Source organism: Helianthus annuus, chromosome 1, assembly GCF_002127325.2.
Source record: "Helianthus annuus cultivar XRQ/B chromosome 1, HanXRQr2.0-SUNRISE, whole genome shotgun sequence".
Lineage (NCBI taxonomy): Eukaryota > Viridiplantae > Streptophyta > Magnoliopsida > Asterales > Asteraceae > Helianthus > Helianthus annuus.
In genome coordinates this window covers 90,355,283-90,365,982 of record NC_035433.2, presented here as the reverse complement: position 1 = coordinate 90,365,982, position 10,700 = coordinate 90,355,283, and the positions used below count along the sequence as shown (strand labels likewise).

Here is a 10,700-nt window from a genome sequence, read left to right as displayed (position 1 = left end):
AAAAACACCTATTGGATGAAGATGGGGAAGAGTTATTTCTATTGGCCAAACAAAATCCTTCAGAGCGTTGTTTAAATCACGCCAACTGAATTTTTTTTGCAAAAAAACGCTAAATAACGCCGGGTGTAGTGGATGCCGGGCATTTTCCGGCGTCATTTTTGAAAATTTAAAAAAAAAAAGGCCCACTACACATGGTCTAAGAAGTGTAAGAAGGATTTATAGAGTGACAAGTGTCCAATAACCTAAAATTAAACCCACTACATCACCACCTAAAACCTAAACACCCACCACCACCAAAAAATGTAAACCCCCCACCCCCACCCCCCCAACCACCACCCAAAAACCTAAACACCCCCCCCCTTCCCCGGGCAAAAATAAAAAAAAAATAAAAAAAAACTAGACCTCACCAAAAAAAAACCCTCAAAAAAACTAACCCCCACCCCCCAAAAACCTAAAAAAAAACCTAACCCCCCACCCCACCCCTCAAAAACCTAAAAAAAAAACTAAACACCCACCTCCACCCCACCACCACCCAAAACCTAAACCCCCACCCCCACCCTCTCGGCAAATTTTTTTTTTTTTTTTTTTTTTTTGGGGGGGGGGGGGGGGTTGGGTGATGGAGGAGGGGGTGGGTGGGGGTTTAGATTTTTGGGTGGTGATGGATGTTTAAGTTTTTTTTTCTTTTTTTCGTATAGTGCGTTTTTTAGAAGCCTTTGTACCCTTCTTACAATTAGGATCCTTTGTATTTGATCCTAATCCTTATTTATAAATATTATCTATCATGGATTAACAACGCTTGTTTCAAAGGGTTGTGTGGTTTAAAAAAATTATACAATTATTTCTGTTTCTTCTATTAGTTTTTTTCCTTTACCTTTTTAGAATAAAGCAACAATTTTTAAATTGTTTAAAATAGAGGCGACAACATTTTCTTTTATCTTATGATAGGTTGCAATCGATGTTTTAAAAACAAGATCACTCATTAAGTTGGACAAAGTAGCGACTCCTGGCATCTTTGGATCAATCATGGTGGCACATCATTGATTTGCAACGTGAAGATACATGCTTTTCCATAAAATCAAAATAAATTAATTGAATATACAAACAACATAAATTATATAAAATGGTTAGAAATATAAACTAAAAAGTTATATGTCGGGTATACAACAAAAGCTGAGGGGCAAATATAGAGACAACGGTGCAGAGTTAAACTGACTGGGTCCACCGAGTTAAATAACCTAAATTCTATGTGTATCAAATCATTGTAGCATAATGGCAAATTTATATTTATATCACATATTAGCAACAAATGGAGGCATTAGATGTTGTACCCTATTTTTTGGGGGTTTTTCAAAAAGAATTGCTGATATTTCACTTTAAACCCAAAAGTACTTAGGTTTAACCCAAAGTTTTTTGTTTTTTCCAATTTAATTTCACAACTTTTTTACTTTCAACTTTGATCTCCTATGTTTTTCATATTTTGCAAAATGTTTCGTTTTACCTTTGGTTCTAAATTTTGTGAGTTAACACGGCACAATTTGTGTGTGGATCAACGATTTTACGTTTTGTTATACGCTTATTTCTAAATTTTGCGAGTGAACATGGCGTAACGTACGTGAGTGGTTCAGTGTATTTACGCCGTCTATTTTTTCCCGTTTAATAAGTTCGTCACAATGCGCGAGTCCTAAATCGAGTTAGTTATTATTTTCTATGTTTTATATGTCGGTCTAATTTCTCCACATAAAAAAGGCACAACTTCAATGTTGGTGGTTGTTGGTTATAGTGTGGCGTTGGTGCTATTTGTCACGGTCTTATGCCCCCGCCGCAACACAGGGGCTTAACACGATAGGTTATTTATATGGATACAAGTCATGTAACGTAGTAATTATGATACCATTAATTGTATTGAGCTTATTTGGTGAATTACTTATTTGTATAAGATAGTTATAAAGACTTAACCGACAAAAAACATTTTTAACACATTGTAAATGTGAATCTGATCAACAGCGTGTCAATTTCGTTGGCCGCAGCGCAGCACGCGGATCAACGTTCTAGTTATATTAAATTTAGAAACAAAACTCATTGTAGCATAATGGTTAAATTATTTAAATTATCAACATAATTATAAATTTGTGGTTATGCCACTACTTAACTAACACCGCAACTATATGCATGGATGTTTCGGCGTGTTGACTAATACTAGCTCACTTAGTTATTGTGTTCATTGATGATAATTTCGCGTATTCACAAATTAAGGTTTGATCATGCTCGTCGTCTCTGTGGAATTCTCAAATTATTCAAAAGGAGAAACTTTATGTCAAAGTCTCCAAGTATTCATTCTGGCTTCAAAAGGTACAATTCTTGGACCACATGAAAAGCTTTGTTGGTATACAAGTTGATCCGACAAAATTTGATATGGTGATGAAATAGCCTCCACCAAAGAACCGCCTACCGGGGTTTGGAGTTTTCTTGGATGTGTCGCACATTATCGCAAGTTCATTAAAAGTTATATCAATTAGCCTGACCATTGAAAAAGTTAACCTCTGAGGATGTTAAGCTTGTTAGGAACAAATAAGACGACGAAACTTTTTAGTTGTTAGATGGAAAAGTCAGCTCAAGTTTTGGATGTTGTTATCACGAGTTTACGAGAGGGAAAAAATGATTAGTGGTCTATTACGATGCATCTTATCTTGGTTTGGGATATGTCTTATGTAGAGAGGCAAGGTCGTAGTGTCCCCCGTCAACTAAAACCCCATGAAACTATTTATCCCACTCAGGAGCTTGAGTTAACACTAATCATGAGTTGACACATATCGTATATGTAGTTAAGATTCGAAGACATTATCTTATTGAGGTAAAGTCTACAATTTAATATGATCACAATAGATTCAAGTATTTATTTATTCGATAAAGAAACATTTGAATATGAGATAAAGGAACTTGCTAGAGTTATTTAAGGATTACGAGTCTGAAATTCTGTACTATACTGGTTAACTTTGTCGATAGTCACCGTAAAATATTTTGAATCAACCGCGATGTAACTAAAAACAACTAGTTATAACATATTAGTTATTTTATATCAGTAACCTTCAATCCTTGATTGTAAGATATAACTATACTCTTTGAAAGTTTGGTTGAAACCACCGTTTGGATCCTTAAAACTAATTCCCGACTGTGTCTAATAGGTTCATTCATTATCTACGTCACGTGTATTTTTGGAAACAATAAAGCAATTGCATTTTATATTTTCATTCATTAAATTATTGGGCTTCTTGACCACCTTCAAATGCAGGTCCAAAAAAGTGAAAAACACAAAACCCGTACGAGTATACGACAAGAAGTTGGCCGCTGGAGTAACCAACTAGGTTTTCCAACTATAACCCGTTCCAACGTTAATTATACCCTTATACAATTAGCAACTTAGGGTATGTTGAATTGGTTTAAAAGTCACACCCTTTAGTTTATTTTACTCACACCCTTGCATAATTATATATACATTCAAATAGTAACTTAAGACACAATGGTTTGGATGAAAGGTTACCATTCTACTTTTAAATATATTATACCCTTTACAAAAAGTCACAACTTTTAAATATGTTACACGCTTTTAAAAAGTTATAACCCTTCAAACTATTATTAAATATATCACACCTCTTACAAAAAGTCACAACCCTTTATAACACTTTTAAATATACCACACCCCTTACAAAAAGTCACAACTTTCAAATATATCTTACCCCTTCAAATTTAAACTACTTTTAAATTATATATTATACTAACTTTCTAAATTATATATTATACGAACTTTAAATGCCGATTCGATTTAATTAATTTTGACAAAATGACAGTGCACGTCCTTTAGGTTTAACGAAAAGTACAGTGCACGTCCTTAACGTTTAAAAGTTGCACTGCAAATCCTTTAACTTTATTTTCGTTGCATTGCAAGTCCTTTATGGTAAACGGTGTTAACTTTTACCGTTAAATACCCCACGTGCCTCCCACGTGAGGGGTAGATCTGTTCATTCATTGTCCTCCTTTAAAGTTTAAACCCTAATCTTCAACCAGTTCATCCCCTTCCTCTCTGTATTTTAACCCTAACACCTGTAAATACCATGGTTTCGCACCAGTACCGCAGTTGTTTTCGGGTACGCTTCAATCTGTTGATAATTGAGAAAAAAAAAGTTTCTTAATTTTCTTCGAATTTAACCAAAACAAAACTAAATTTTGCAGATTGTTGAAGCCGAGACAAAAAGAACATACTGCTGCAGCAAGAGCTTAAGTCAACTCCCTTTCATGAGCAGTGTTTTCTATTATCGGAACCACAAGCTCATCATAATAACCATGCCCTTGAATTCCTTTAATCATCTCCATATGAGTAATCTAAACAAACCAAACAAAAAGGCACAGAAACAACAACATGATTTCATAATCACCATTAACAAAATTACACAAGACAATATACAAAAGACAATAACACATACATATCTTCTTCCACCATCCTTTCCTTTTGCACACCTATCATACAAACCCTAATTTCATCTTCTTCAAGTTTAACACTAGCAAAAGTCCAATTAACCCCTAATTTCTAACAATAATCACCAGGCAGATTTTTTTAAACAAATAGAGTGAGAGATACGTACCGGAGGGGGACATGATGATGAGTTGGTCGGATTTTGGAACGGAATCGTCATGGACCTTGGCGGTGATGCTTCCGCCGGTGTCGGAGACCCAACCGAGGGTGTAGAGAGGCGGCATAACTCGGTGATGAGTGACTTGGTTTGTTTGACCTGAGATCCTTCCGGGTATGCCTGAGATGTTACCGCCGTCGTGACGCCATCCGCCGCCATGGTGTCCTCTGGTTGGTTGAAGATGGAGGTGACAAGAGAGGAAGGGGATGAACTGGTTGAAGACGGGTTTAAACTTTAAATAAAGGAGGACAATGAATGGACGGATCTACCCCTCACGTGGGAGGCACGTGGGGTATTTAACGGTAAAAGTTAACACCGTTTGCCATAAAGGACTTGCAATGCAACGAAAATAAAGTTAAAGGATTTGCAGTGCAACTTTTAAACGTTAAGGACGTGCACTGTACTTTTGGTTAAACCTAAAGGACGTGCACTGTCATTTTGTCATTAATTTTTTATCACTTGGAAATCTTAAGTTGCATTAAACAAAAAGAAAATGTTATGAAATTATTTCCTAAAATGATATTAACATAACAAAGTAAATCAATTTCTTGCAGACCGTTCCCAACGTCTCCCTTTTGGCAAATTCCTTCATACCCCTAATTTTTTCACATCACCAAATCTCTTTCACAACCTTCAAATTCTCTCCATAAATCAAGAACAACCCACATTCACATCATAGGTAACAATTCAATTTATGTTCATTCGATTCAATCTGTTTTGTGTGTATGATTTTTTTATTTCCTTAGAGAAAACAAACACGTCATCAACGAGAGTGAACACCAGATTAGATCCGGGCACAGCGAACTGACAAAGATCGGAAGGTGAACAGTTCACGCAATTCGTGTAGGCGAGATCTTTGCATCTGAACCGACACAGTCTTTATAACCGTAGCCGAAACATGGTGATCTTTCAAAGGAGACCCTATAAATAGTTCTTAACATAAAAACCAACATGTAAATATACATGATACTAAACACACAAACAAGTATTCACATAAGCATGCAGGACACACATCGCTCACCATCACCACTTCTTGAATCAAGCATGTCAACACTTACAATCAAAGTTTGTGGTGTTCATATCAAGTATATCAACCTTGGAAATTAAACTTATAAATGTTGGACAGGCATCTTCCCAAGATCGATGAATCAGATGAACTCATCATCATAAGTAACAAACAGTCAGATTATGAACAAAAACTATAAAAAACTTTGATATTGCTTCAAACATATACAATACTACCGGAATCGCATGAACCGACGCGACTGTTGAAGAGGCGGTTACAGTTGCAAACCGTCACCGCGTAATCGTCAAGTGACGTCCCGTCGTTTTTGTCTCTTAACTTCCTTTCAATCCGGTTGACCTAGACAACGTACTTGACTCTTTACTTACATATTAATAATACTTGGGCAATCAATTATTAACCAGCCCATAAACATAAAAATAACCACAATTTCCCTCACATACATACATGACGCACCGTTTGAAACCAATTTATATCATTCGTCGCATGCTGACACACCGTTTGGAATGAATTTATATCATTCTCCGCATGATGTTTGATGTGGAAAAAGTAGTTCAACTAAATATACTAAAATTACCCTAAATTAAGACTCAAGTAATAAAAATCTAGACTCTTTAACCTGACTAAACTACTCACCGGCAAGTGTACCGGTCGACTCTAGCACAGAAAAGTAAGTTCGGATGTCGAACCCACAAGGACTCTAATGAATTAGGTTAACGACTCTATTTAGACTAGACACTGACACGACTTAATAATTGTTGTGTTTTAAGGGGGGTTTTTACTAAAATCCTAAAATTGCACTTAAAATGAAATTAAACTAAAGTACGAACGAAGACTAGGGTTTTACTTCAGATGAGATTAAGGACTACCTAGACTTGAATCCAGTTAACTATGAATGGACTTCTAACGGTTTTATTGTTGTATGGAGCCGGGATCGTAAAATACTAAACCTTAAGGTATTTCAATGCTAAGACTTCCCGACCCTTCTCAGGAAGAAACCTAGGAAACCCTACAAGGCTGTTATGATTACCGACTGTTAGATTTCCTCTCAGTCCTCTAACGGCTCTAAAAGTGCCATAATACGACTATCTACCTCTCAGCGCGATAATCTAAGGCAATTCTAGGTTCTGACTTGGTTTACTAGGCACAAATGCAATTAGGGAACTAACGTTGACTTCTCTCAAAATCTAATTTAGCTATATACTGCACTGCGACCTAATAACTAACTCGAGCCTCTCAGCGACAAGTTAAGCAGAATATTTACTTCTAATTATATTTTAATTACTGTTTCTAAGGCTATCGGCCGATTTACCCAAAGATCACCCGAACCCGCAAGGATGCAAATAATCAACACAGATCTATTATGTGAAAGACATCCACCAAAATCTATGTGAAACAGTAAACAATCCACAATCAAAAGTAAATACGCACACGCACCAAATCAGAATATCTAGAACACGTTACTTTCAAAGTCAATCCATAATCAATTCAATAAAAACCGCTAAAAGATCCAAATATAAATTAAACCTTCATCAAATCTAGGTAGTATCAATAGTTTAGCCAAGAAACATGGTGTTCAAATCAAACAAAACAAGTTCAAAACAAGAATTCATCGTAAAGTATTGAAAACGTGAAAATAAGGAACACCGGGAGATAAAACCCGAAAGATCTTCACTCTCACGATCCAAGCTTCAACCGGATGATTCCCGTTCGCTAAAATACTCCGAAAAGCTCAAAATCTGCTCCGAAATTCGTCCCTAGGGTTTCTTGGTTCGTCACTAGGGTTTTTTTAGAAGTTTATGAAGTATATATATGTTTGGAATGAAGATCCAACAACAAAAATCAACTTTTTCCGGAAATTACCCCTAGGTGTCACGCGACGGGGTCTTCAGCATATCCTCCATGCTACACCTAGCCCCAAAACTCAGCAAATCCTTCCCAAGGGTCTAGGTGTTGCATGTAGCTCCTTGCTTGAGGGGGAGGTGTAGCACCTAGGCCCCATTTTCACAGAAAGTTACGAATTTTCACAAGCTTCAACATCCCCAAAAATCCAGAAATTATTCTAACTCTTTTTTACTTGTTCCAAGACTTAACGTTTCAGCAACATAGCTCGTTTCCACTCAATTTTCATCAACTTTTAGCATCAAGACCTGGAAAACACGAATATGATCAATAGCACGTAGTTCTAAATAAAACTAAACTATAAATAACGATAATTTATACAAACTATACACGAATAAAGGATGTATTTTACAATACATCAAATATCCCCACACTTACTCTTTTTTCGTCCTCGAAAAAGAATTGTGCAACGGAATCAGAGACGAATAATCACTTGGGTCAAAAATTATTTATATCTTATTAAAACCAAGACTTGCGTTAGCCGCGATTGCGAATATACTTATCCCTTTAAACCCGAATCTAATCCTAAACCCTTATCATGTAAATTTTATTTAAGTGCGGTCAGTCTACCTAGGATCTCACACTAGAATTTACGGTCCACCTACTCCCACCTCAAGCTTATAGGACTAAGGGAACGATCATTTGACCAATTCCCAACCGTTTTATATCAAAACCAAGAGAGTTTACAATCAAAATTTTTTCTTTTTCCATTTTTTTTTCGCTTTTCTTTCTTTCTTTTTTTTTCATTCGTGAGTCTAGACGATGCTTTCCCTAACCAAGAGGCAATCCGGCTGTAGAGTCGCTATCCCCAACCACAGATTACTTAAGTTTCAGTACTTTTTTTTTCTTTTTCTTTGCACAATCGATTTCACACACCCTAGCGGTAATTCGGCTGTAGAGTCGCTATCCCCAACCCAAACTACATAGGAATGCATTACTTTCATTTAGTTTCTAGCTCACTTTTTATTCTATTTTTTTTTTATTTTTCGCATGATCACAAACTCTAATAGTTTTAACTTATAACGATGCCCCTTATACTATTATCGGCAGTTTTAATTTCCCATATCTCCCAGGCGAAAACCCACTAGCAGACCGACAATTTAGGTATATTAGATCAAAGGGACTTAAAACCAAACCCGGGCCTATCCACACATCCCTAACTAGACGCAAGCTCGATTTATTATAATCTCATATTATTATTATTTAACCCAAGCAAAAATTCACCTTTTCTATCATTTTCCGTTTTATTTTGCAAACTTCTTTATATCGAAAAACATTTTCTGATTTTTCAATTTTTTTTTTTTTGGATTTTTTCAAATCTTTTAATTTTTTTTTTAGATAAGACTCGATTATTTACATGTATCCCATCCCCACACTTGAAGATTGCATTGTCCCTAATGCAAGAATGGAAATACGACTCACTAACTACCTAAAAACTAAAAACAAAAACTAAAGACGAACTAACTAAATAAATAACGAAAGAATACAAGGGAAACGACTTAGCTGATTAATAACAACGCGTATGCTCCAAATCTCTCGTCCCATCTTGCTCGATCGTATAGCATTTCGGTCGCGGTCGGCTTTGACTCTAACACTGGTACGCTTGATAAATGCCTTATATTCGAACAGCAGCTCCAAATTCACCCGAATGGAGATTGCGTACGGGTGGTACATATTCAAACCTGCATAACCAAAAACAAGCACAAACCAAAGCAATACCGATTCTAAAAAAAAATGACTCAAGAACCACTAATTTAGACTCATGATACAAAATAAATGACTCAATATACAAACTCTACAAACTACCGAAAATCCACCGAATAAATAAATTTACAAAACTCTATAAAATCTCCCCACACTTATTTTTAATCAGGAGGTTTTTCTTTGACTTGAACCTTGTCTAACCCGTTCAATTCCACCCGGTCTTTATATATATTTAAAAATTTAATGTTGGAATCGAAAAACAAAGTAAAGCTTTTTAAAAATTTGAAAAACATTTTAAAACATTCAATCAGGTCAGACCAACCAATATTTAAACTTACCTGGAATGGATCGGATGCGTGGCATGTAACGATAAGAGCGGTCGTACTTGCACTTTAATTGCTGCATTTTCTGTTTCACCCATCTTCCGACCCATAACCATCTCCGGTTTCCAGGTTCTTTCTTTCTTGCCATCTCCCGTGGTGTTGGTTTTTTAGTTGTACTTATAAATACTTCCACGGGCCAGCTGTGATGTTCTTCCTCTTCCACCACTTTGTCTACTTCCTTGGGAAGATCCCCACACTTAGTTTCTTCGTCTGGTGTGGGTTCACTTATTTTCTCGGGTTTACCTTCTAGTAGGGCTTCTAAATTTGCTAAATCACCTAATGGATCAAATTCCCCTACTTGTTCAGATTCTGATAAACCTTCTAACTCCCCTAAAAACTCATCTTCCCAACTTAACATTTTTTTCTCTACCTCAACTTCTACCTCATTATCAAACAGACTACCTAAGGAATCTCCTAAATCTAATTCCTCATCAACATCTACCCCCTTAACCAATGATTCCTGGTAGACTTGCCACTCGTCTACTTCTTCCACACTCTCTCTCAATATCCCGCAATTAGCCATTTGCATCATAATCTCCTCTTCTTCACAGCCAAAATCAATGATGCCCTTATTCTCAGTTTCTTCTACTTCTTCTAATTTCCTAGACACTTCTTCTATTGAGCATCAAATGTCTGATTTGAAGCAGGACTTCATGTTCTTGAATCATTTTCTGAGTAGTCTCATCCGTCGCTACCAGTTGAACTAACAACCCCGTTATCCTATCCAGCTGGTCCTGCTCATAGACTTCAGAATTTTGCTGTTGGGGCTGGTGATACGGTTCCTCATACTGGTACGAGGAATACCCCTGTGAAAAATATGACTGCGGCTGCACATAGGGGTTAGCATAACAACATATGGAGTACCTCGGGAAATATGGACAAAATATAGAGATGTGAGGTATACCACAATTTTGACACATAACTGACACTAAGACTCAAGAAAAAGAAAAGACACGGACAACTAGACACCTACGACTCAATATACAAAATACACAAGTGTAA

At 36.4% G+C, this 10,700-nt stretch overlaps 1 long non-coding RNA gene across 1 annotated transcript; it reads right to left on the bottom strand.

Annotated features, from left to right (window-relative positions):
• Positions 1–3,641: 3,641 nt before the first annotated feature.
• Positions 3,642–4,913, bottom strand: LOC110937879. Its single transcript, XR_002591097.2, has 3 exons — positions 4,638–4,913; positions 4,258–4,377; positions 3,642–4,154 (listed from the first exon to the last, which is right to left on the bottom strand). It is a non-coding gene; the product is annotated as an uncharacterized LOC110937879 (long non-coding RNA).
• Between the last annotated feature and the right edge of the window lie 5,787 nt (positions 4,914–10,700).